The sequence below is a fragment of the Heptranchias perlo genome, chromosome 7 (assembly GCF_035084215.1).
Source record: "Heptranchias perlo isolate sHepPer1 chromosome 7, sHepPer1.hap1, whole genome shotgun sequence".
Taxonomy (NCBI): domain Eukaryota; kingdom Metazoa; phylum Chordata; class Chondrichthyes; order Hexanchiformes; family Hexanchidae; genus Heptranchias; species Heptranchias perlo.
In genome coordinates this window covers 51,513,577-51,524,397 of record NC_090331.1, presented here as the reverse complement: position 1 = coordinate 51,524,397, position 10,821 = coordinate 51,513,577, and positions in this window count along the sequence as shown.

The following is a 10,821-nucleotide window of genomic DNA, read 5'->3' as shown; positions in this document are numbered from 1 at the left end:
CTTTTGAAAGTTATTATTGAATCTGCTTCCACCACCCTTTCAGGCAGTGCATTCCAGATCATAACAACTTGCTGCGTAAAAATATTTCTCCTCATCTCAACTCTGGTTCTTTTGCCAATTACCTTAAATCTGTGTCCTCAGGTTACTGGCCCTTCATATTATCATAGTAGGTACAGCACAGGAGAAGGCCATTCAGCCCATCATGCCTGTGCTGGCTCTTTGAAAGAGCTATCCAATTAGTCCCATTCCCCTATTCTTTCCCCAGAGCCCTGTAATTTTTTTCCCATCAAGTATTTATCCAATTCCCTTTTGAAAGTTACTATTGAATCTGCTTCCACCACCCTTTCAGGCAGTGCATTCCAGATCATTACAACTCGCTGCATAAAAAATGTTTCCTCATGTCGCCTCTGGCTCTTTTGTCGATCACCTTAAATATGTGTCCTCTGGTTATCGACCCTTCTTGCACTGGAAACAGTTTCTCCTTGTTTACTCTATCAAAACCGTTCATGATTTTGAACACCCTCTATCAAATCTCCACTTAACCTTCTCTGCTCTAAGGAGAACAACCTCAGCTTCCCTCGTCTCTCCACCTAATGAATGGAGAAAAAAGTGTGGCCTCTCAGCAGGAGGTAGAAAATGGATGATGAAATGGCTAAGAGGGGTGGGGTGGGTAAAGAGAGGTTGAAAGCAGGAAGGGCAGATAGCAAGGTAGCAGTGTTAAGGAAAGATACAGCAGCCATTGGTGAGCATGGAGAATAAGTAATTCAGTGCCTGAGGAGCAGAAGGTGAGTGCAGAGACATGTGACTTAGAAAATCACTGAGATAAGGTGTGGCAAAGCCAGAGGAATTTGAAAGCCAAATTATCGGGGGATGGGGAGCCAGTACAACTTGGCAAAGGCAGGATTGCCAAGAATGTGAAACTTTATGCGGGTGAGGGAACGTGGGCCACAGTACTCTGGAACATAGCATCCACGTATTAAGCTGAAATGTAGAGTTGATTTTTAATTATTTCTTGCATATTTTTCAGGTTACTTTTCGTCACAGAACCACAAATTTTTAGTATTGTGATTCAAGAAAAAAAAAATGTAATATTTGGAATACATGAATTTGTTCAGTTCTTCCAGTGGCACAGTGCATTGATGAATTAATGTGCGTCACCACTGAATAGCAGGAGATGAATTTACCCTTATATGTTAAACTGTCGATCTCACTTGTGCCATCAGGATGTTGTACATTAAAAATATTTTTACATTTTTGGAGGCAAAAATGAAAAGACAACTCAATGTGCATCATCTTACCCACCCCCAACAAATTAGAGCAGAAATAAAAACAGAAAATGCTGGCAAAGCTCTGCTAATGAGGCAGCATGTGTGGAGAAAGAAACAGAGTTAACGTTTCAGGTCGAAGACCTTTCGTCAGAACTGGAAGATGTCAAAGAGTTAAAGTTTTTAAGCAAGTACAGAACCAGGGGAAGGTGGGGAAGAAAGAACAAAAGGGAAGGTCTGTGATAGGGTAGAGGGCAAGTGTGATTAAATGACAAAAGGGATGATGGTGCAAGGCCATGAGGGTGGTAATGGGACAAGTCAAGAAACAAAAGATCGGTCTAGAGGAACTGTAAATGGCAACAGCAGAACCATAACCAGCAGCTGCAGTCCAACAAAAAAAGATGAAAAAAAATGGGAGCAGCGGATATGGTCTGAAGTTATTGAAATCATTGTTGAGTCCGGAAGGTTGTAAAGTGCCTGATCGAAAGATGAGGTGCTGTTCCTCGAGCTTCCGTTGAGCTTCATTGGAACAGTGTAAGAGGCCGAGGACAGGGAGGTCAGAGTGGGAGTGGGACGGGGAAATAAAATTGCAAGCAACCGGCAGGTCAGGGTCACGCTTGCGGACTGACCGGAGGAGTTCAGCAAAGTGATCACCCAATCTGCGCTTGGTCTCTCCAGTGTAGAGGAGACCGCATTGTGAGCAGAGAATACAGTATACTAAATTGAAAGAAGTACAAGTAAATCGCTGTTTCACCTGAAGCACTGGTGTGGAAGGTGGAATTGTCAGAACAGATGCGACAGAGACGGAGAAACTGGGAGAAGGGACTGGAGTCCTTACAGGAAGCGGGGTGGGAGGAAGTGTAATCAAGGTAGCTGTGGGAGTCGGTGGGCTTAATATAGATATTAGTTAAGGCCCATCCCCAGAAATGGAGATAGAGAAGTCAAGGAAGGGAAGGGAAGAGTTGGAGATAGACCGTGTGAAGGCGAGGGAAGGGTGGAAATTGGAAGCAAAGTTGATGAAATTTTCCAGTTCGGGATGAGACAAGGAAGCGGCACCGATACAATCATCAATGTACCAGGAAAAGAGGTGAGGGACGGGACCTGAGTAGGATTGGAACAAGGAATGTTCCACGTATCCCACAAAAATGCAGGTATAGCTGGGACCCATACGGGTTCCCATAACGACATCTTTTATTTGGAGGAAGTTGTTCAACGTAAGAACAAGTTCAGCCAGGCGGAGGAGGGTGGTGGTGGATGGGGACTGGTTGGGCCTCCATTCAAGGAAGAAACGGAGGGCTCGCAGGCCATCCTGGTGGGGGATGGAGGGGTAGAGGGAGTGGACATCCATGGTAAAAAGGAGACGGTTAGGGCCGCGGAACTGGAAACTGTTAAAGTGGCGGAGGGCGTCAGAAGAGTCACGGATGTAGGTCGGAAGAGACTGGACAAGGGGAGAAAAAATAGAGTCAAGATAGGAAGAAATAAGTTTCGTGGGGCAAGAACAGGCTGAAATGATGGGTCTCCCAGGGCAGTCCTGTTTGTGGATCTTGGGAAGGAAGTAGAAGCGGGCTGTGCGGGGTTGTGGGACTATGAGGTTGGAGGCCGTGGTGGTCAGTGATGGTTAGAGCAGCATTGGCAGCAACTTAAGAACAGGTAAATTGCTAGCATTTTGGGTCAGGGAATGGTACATGGCACAGCTTCTCAAACTAGGATCCACAGAACCTAGGTGGTCTGCGAGGTCATCACATTTCTGCTGATCTTGGGCCAGGCATATCATGTGCCGCTAGTAGTATCTATAAGATTGCTGTATTCTATATTTTTTCTGTATTTGTAGACTTATTAGCACATTGGTTCTGTTGCTATATACTAATAAAAATGTCTTCAGCAATGATAACACAGTTTTCCTTTGGGTGCCTAACATTGTTTTTCAGAGTCTATGGCAGGGGAATCCAGGGAGTGTACCAATATTTGCAGGGGAGCCCCATACAAAAAAAACCTGAAAACCACTGGTGTATGGAATGGGCTACCAAAAGAAAAGGCATTATAGAAATGGTAAAGAACAATACAATTCAAAATCTCTTTGCATCTCTTGAATCTCTTTGTTTCTAAATATTTATCTGAACCTCAGTTTCTCTGATTGCCTTTGTCCCAGTCTTTCTCAATGCTTCATGCATTGCTTCCACAGTCTCAAGGGGACCAAAGCCCTTTAAATTCTGATGATAATAAAAAGACAGACATAATATTTTTTTTGCTAAGTGACAGTACTACTGTGTGGTATTTTTGCCATATTTTGTTTTATTTCTTCACCTAAAAGTGCAGTATTCTGTTCTATGTTCAGATACACGAGAGACTGAATACCGCTAAAGTCATTTTTTGTAGTCTGCCTTGTTTTTCTTTTCTGATACTTTCTTGAAACTGTTTATTTTTGTCTTTGTGTTTTTCTCTTTGCACTTATCTTTCTTCTATATTACTCTTTTTTGCTAGATTAATTTTATTTGCTTCTAATAAAATGAAATGTTGCTGCTAACAAATTAAAACTGCTTTGGGAACAGCATTAATGCATTTTCTAATCCTTCTTTGTGGTGTTCTATGAAAAATAGGGGACGGGATAGAATGTGAATATTTTTCAAGTTAGTAAAATGTAGCCTTAGCTACAACATCAGAAAAGCAATATCGGACTCATGTGCAGCTATCCCCCTGCACACTAATAATATAGCTTCTTGTGAAGGCAAATTTCTGCAGTGGCCTTCTCTGAAATAGGTGCTGAAACTCTCCTATGAAGCCCCAAGTTAAAATGTGCATCCTAGGTTGGAAGTAAGGGTGGAAATAGCAGAGGCTCTGGCCACAATCTTTCGATCCTCCTTGGACTGGAGGGGTGCAAATATTACACCCCTGTTCAAAAAAGGGGAGAGGGATAAAAAGGAGAGGTAACTATAGGCCAGTCAGCCTAACGTCGGCGGTGGGGAGACTTCTACAGACAATAATCTGGGACTGCGTTATCACTTGGAAGAACATGGAGTAATAAATGACAGCCAACATGGATTTGTTAAAGGCAAATCTTGTGTGACAAACTTGATTGAGTTCTTCGATGAATTAACGGGGAGGGTGGATGAAGGTAGTGCAGTTGATGTTGTGTATATGGACTTTCAACAGGTGTTTGAAAAAGTGCTGCATAATAGACTTGTTAGCAAAATCGAAACCCATGGTATTAAAGGGGCAGGGGCAGTGGCAGCGTGAATACGAAATTGGCTAACAGACAGAAAGCAGAGGGTAGTGCTGAATGAATGCTGTTTATCAGACTGGAGGGAAGCATACAGTGGTGTCCCCCAGGAGTCGGTATTAGGACCACTGCTTTTTTTGATATATATTAATGACCTGGACTTGGGTATAGGAGGAAAATTTTAAAGTTTGCCGATGACACAAAAGTTGGAAATATAGTAAATAGTGAGGAGGACAGTAGCAGACTTCAGGAGGACATGGACAGACTGGTGAAATGGGCAGACACATGGCAGATGAAGTTTAATGCAGAGAAGTGTGAAGTGATGCATTTTGGAAGGAAGAATGAGGAGAGGCAATATAAACTAACTGGTACAATTTTAAAGGGGGTTCAGGAACAGAGAGATCTGGGAGCTCACATACATAAAAGGTGGCAGGACAAGTTGAGAAAGCTGTTAAAAAAGCATACGGGATCTTGGGCTTTATAAATAGAGGCATAGAGTAAAAAAGCAAAGAGGTTATGCTAAACTGTTCTAAATCACTGGTTAGGCCTCAGGTGGAGTATTGTGTCCAATTCTGGGCACCACACTACATAGAACGTACAGCACAGAAACAGGTCATTCAGCCCAACTGGTCCATGCCAGTGTTTATGCTCCACACAAGCCTCCTCCCTCCTTCATCTAACCTTATCAGCATATCCTTCTGTTCCTTTCTCCATGTGTTTATCCAGCTTCCCCTTAAATGCATCTATGCTAGTAGCCTCAACTATTCCTCGTGTTAGCGAGTTCCACATTCTAACCACTCTCTGGATAAAGAAGTTTCTCCTGAATTCCCTATTGAATTTATCAGTGACTATTTTATATTTATGGCCCTTAGTTCTGATTTCCCCTGCAAGTGGAAACATCGTCCCTACGTCTACCCTATCAAAATCTTTCATAATCTTAAAGACCTCTATCAGATCACCCCTCAGTCTTCTCTTTTCTAGAGAAAAAATTCCCAGCCTGCTCAATCTTTCCTGATAGGTATATCCTCTCAGTTCTGGTATCATCCTAGTAAATCTTTTTTGCACCTTCTCCAGTGCCTCTATATCCTTTTTATAATATGGAGAACAGAATTGTTCACAGTTCTGCCAAGTGTGGTCTAACCAAGGTTCTATACAAGTTTAACATAACTTCTCTGCTTTTCAATTCTATCCCTCTAGAAATAAACCCCAGTGCTTGGTTTGCTTTCTTTATGGCCTTATTAACCTGCGACGCTACTTTTAGTGATTTGTGTATCTGTGCCCCCCAGATCCCTCTGCTCCTCTACCCCATTTAGACTCTTATTATCCAAGCAGTAAGTGGCCCCGTAATTCTTCCTACCGAAATGTAATACTTCACACTTATTAATGTCTTCCTGTATTTTGTCGCAGTCCTCCTAATTTGGTGTCGTCCGCAAATTTTAAAATTGTACTTCCGATTCCCGAGTCCAAATTGTTTATGTAAATGGTGAACAACAGTGGTCCCAGCACCGATCCTTTTGGAACACCACTTCCCACCTTTTCCCAGTCTGAGTAACTACTTTAACCCCTATTCTGTTTTCTGTTTTGTAGCCAGCTTGCTATCCATTCTGCTACTTGTCCCCTGACTCCACATGCTCTGACCTTAGTCATGAGTCTACAATGCAGTACCTTATCGAAGGCCTTTTGAAAATCCAAAAATATTACATCTACTGCACTACCCTTTCTGTTACTTCTTCAAAGAATTCAATAAGGTTGGTCAAGCATGACCTTCCCTTCTGAAATCCGTGCTGACTACTCTTTATTATATTTTTGTTTTCTAGATGTTTTTCTATTATATTTTTGAGTAAGGATTCCATTATCTTTCCTACCATGAAGGTTAAGCTAATTGGTCTATAGTTCCCTTTTTAAATATAGGAATCACATTAACTATCTGCCAGTCCTCTGGTGTTATTCCCTTTTCCAATGAATTTTTATATATATGTAATAGTGCTTCTGCTATCTCTTCCCTAACTTCTTTTAATATGCACAGATACAATCCATCCGGCCCAGGATGGATTGTATCTGTGCATATTAAATTTGATTAGTTTATTAATCATCTCCACCCCATTCTATCTTAAATGTCTTTATATCTTTTTTGATCTCTTCGTCTAATATCATGCCCACATGCCCATCATGTTAGTCTCCCTGGTAAATACTGAGGCAAAGTAATTATTTAATATTTCTGCCATTTCACCATCATTACCTGCGAGTTTATCATGTGTATCCCTTAGTGGCCCTATCCCTATCCTGAGTTTTCTTTGTTATTTATGTGTCTGTAGAATACTTTACTATTTCTTTTTATATTCCATGATAGTTTAATTTTGTAGTTTCTCTTTGCCTTCCTAATTGTTTTTTTTAACTTCTGAACATTTTCATATTCCCTTTTGTCATCCTCTCCTTTGTTGACTATGTACTTAGTGTATGCCTTTTTCTTTAGTTTCAACTTTGCCCTTATTTCTTTATTCATCCATGGTGTATCATTACTGGCTAATTTGTTCTTGCTTTTTAATGGGATATATTTCTATTGGACTTTATTGATCACAGTTTTAAATGTTGCCCACTGCTGTTCTACTTCTTTGTTTATCAGTAAATGTTTCCAGTTATTATGCCTAGTTCCATTCTCATCCCCTGAAAGTCAGCTTTTTTCCAATTTATGACTTTGGTCTTTGTCTTACGTATGTCCTTCTCAATCTTTATCTTAAACCTTATTATGCTGTGATCGCTATTGCCTACACTTATTTCTCTTATCTGTTCTGGTTCATTTCCCATTACTAGATCCAGCAGTGCTTCCTCTCTTGTTGAGCTTTTTACATACTGGGTAAGAAAGGAGTCCCGCATATATTGTAAAAACTCCATTGCTTTTACCTACATCTTCTTGCCAGTTTATTTGGGCATAGTCAAAATCTCCCATCATTATTATTCTATGTCCTTTACTCATTTCACATATTTGCTTACATATTTCTTCCTCCACCTCCTTTCCACTATTAGGTGGTCTGTGGTATACCCCTATTAGCATGATCGATCCCATCTTATCTTTTATTTCAATCCATATGGATTCTGTTGCTATCATTCTGCTAGTCATGTTAGTTACTTAAGTCCCTTTTTTCTACTGCCATTATGTTATCTCTACCATCTTGATAGTTTAAAGCCTCATGCACTGCCCAATTATCCTTTCTGCTAGGACACTGGTCCTATTCCGGTACAGGTGGAGCCCGTCCCATTGTACAGCTCCTTCCTGTCCCGTTGCTGGTGCCAGTATCCCATGAAATGGAGCCCTTCCTTCCCATACCACTCTTTCAGCCACATATTCACCTTTCTGATCTGCCTGTTACCTACGTCAATTAGCTCATGGGCTCGATGTTACCGGGGCTGCGGGTTCGTGGTGGGAGGGCTATTGGGCGCTTGGGTAACGCGCCCGGTGAAATCAGTCTGCCCCCCGCGCGATCGCAGCCTAATTGGATCCACTTACCTGTTCTTCCGGGTACCCCACTGCTGATCTGCGCGTCGGGCGGACTCCGCATGCACAGTAAGCTCTGTCAGCTAGAGGAGCTCTATTTAAAGGGGCAGTCCTCCACTGACAGATGCTGCAACAAATAGCAAAAATTACAGCATGGAGCAGCCCAGGGGGATGCTGCTCCCAGTTTAATGATGCCTCACTCCAGGTATCATTAGATGGGGTGAGGAGGAGGTGGGGGACACTGTGTCACAGCACTGTGTTGTGGAGCTCCACTTGTCAGAGGTGGGCTGCGTGGCCGGCGAGGCTGGTGATGCTGTTTGCCTTCCGAGGAGGTCATGACTGCAGCTACGGCGGCCCCCATCCAGGCGATGTACATCTGAGGGGGTCCGCAAGGTAGGTACATGTCTCTGGACCCCGGGGTAAGTGTGCAAGTTGGTGAATTTTCTTGTCAGGAGGAGGGTGGTGGAGGCCAAACTTTATCCCAAGTGACAGAGTGGCCTCCTGCAATGAATGAGGGTCTTCCCCCCTCCCACCTGTCAAATAGACCTTTGCAGCTGCCACAGGCTGACAGCTGCAACACATCCATTTCAACTGGGAGTGTTTTCCCCAGTATGGGAAACAGTCCCAATTTTCTCTAAAATCCCACCCCTCCTCACATATTCCCTTAATCAGGTCTGTTAATGACCTGAAATAGCTAGATAAATATTGTTAAGTGGCATCCCGCCGGCTTTAATTGCCTGCGGGAGTCCCACATGCGGGGGCTGCGCGCGCACATCGGCGCGTCTGTGGGGAACCCGGAAGTGGGCGGGTTGGAGCCGGGCTCCGAACCCGCTCCGGGATTCCCCGATTTTCGGAGCCCCCCCCCCGCCAGGAACGCACCCGATAGCGGGTGCTAAAATGAAGCCCCATGGCTCAGATAGTAACCCTGAGATTACCACCCGTGAGATGCTGCTTTTTAATTTTGTTCCTAGCTTCTGATACTCCATTAGCAGGACATCGTCCTTGTTCTTCCTTATGTCTTTGGTGCTGGCATGGTCCATGACAACTGGATCCTCCCCCTCCCTTTCCAAGATTCTCTCCAGTTGCTCCGAGATGTCCTTTACCTTTGCGCCAGGTAGGCAACACACCCTCCTTGACTCTCGGTCGCGACTGCAGAGGACGCTATCTATCCCCCGATTATAGAGTCCCCTATGACTATGACCTTTCTATTCTGATCCTCTCCTACCTTGGACTGCCTCATGCTCCACAGCGCTGTGCTTAGCATTCTGGGCATCCTCCCTGCAGTCTTCATCTTTATCCTCACAGGTATCAAGGACCTCGTACCTGTTGGATAGGGCCAGTGTCTGCGGGATCGCCTTCTCTACCTCCTCCTCCCTTATGTGTCCGAGTATCTGTAACCCGCACTCCAGCTGAAATTCTGTGAGCCGGAGTGTCTCAAGTCGGAGACATTTACTGCAGATGTGGCAATCCGGGACAGTCTTGCTGCCTACAAAAGCCCACATATTACAATCCCGACACACAGCCAGTACTGCTGTTTCTAGTTTTTATTTATTTAATCAGAAGTTCATTTCTAGGACTAATAGAATCACTTGAGATCTAGATTATATTTAATAAATGGATTTAGCTTGATTTCAAAATAATTAGTAATTACGTAGTCTTTTTTTTTAAAAGTTTTTTTTTAGTAAAGTTTTAAAAGTTGATAGATTAGTTTATAGTCCCTTGGTTTAAATCACTTAGCAATTCACTCCGATAGAGGTTCACTCTCTCTGTCTTTACCAACCTGGTAGCATTGGGGACTTCATTTATGTGGAGAAACTGGAGAAGCTGAGATTGTTCTCTTTAATGCAAAGAAGGTTATGGGGAGATTCAATAGAAGTGTTCAAAATTATTAAGGGTTTTGATAAGAGTAGATATGGAGAAACTGTTTCCACTAGCAGTAGGGTCAATAACCAAAGGATACAGATTTATCACAATTGGCAAAAGAACCAAGGGGGAGATGCAGTGAGCTTTGATAATCTGGAATGCACTGCCTGAAGCAGATTCAATAGTAACTTTCAACAGGGAATTGGATATATACTTGAAAGGGAAAAATTTGCAGGGGTATGGGGAAAGAGCAGGGGAGTGGACTAATTGGATAGCTCTTTCAAAGAGCCAGCTCAGGCACAATTGGCCTCTTTCTGCGTGTAAGATTCTATGCTCTGCACAACTGACTTTCACAAAGTATTTTGTTCATTTTACAATAACATTTAAACATTTGTTAGGGCAATAATGTTGTCTTCTTTGGCAGTCCCTCAAGGTCGAGGATGACTTGCTTCCTCTCCGGGAGGGTGGGTTCTGCAGTGGCTGAATAGTCCAATCCTGGAGCCGCAGACTCTGCCACAGGTGGGGCAGGTAGTGTTTAATAAGTTTGGGTGGGTAGGGTGGAAGATGCCTGTGCGTGGGTTCTTTTAATGTGGGGTGGTTGTTGCACACCAACCACCACACGGTCCCAGCGGAGTGAGGTCTTGGCCCAATGGCGGGGAAATCCGAGACGATTGGAGACCAGGCTCTGCAGGTCGGCAATAATGTAATTACTTCATCAAAACTCCTGAACACTTCAAACACCTTTATTTTAAAATCTGGTCAAGCATCTTACTTATAAAACAAACACTAGTTAATATTCTGATTACATTTTAGCTTTCATGATAAAGTGTCTTGTAAAACACTTTACACCCAGGTGTTAACATTTTATTAAAATAGAAATAATACACGTTAATTTAGAAACACACACAGGGCAATTTTAACCTAACCCGTCTGTAGAGAAACTGATGGGATCGGTTGCAACGCTGGTTTTATCCCCTTTCCTA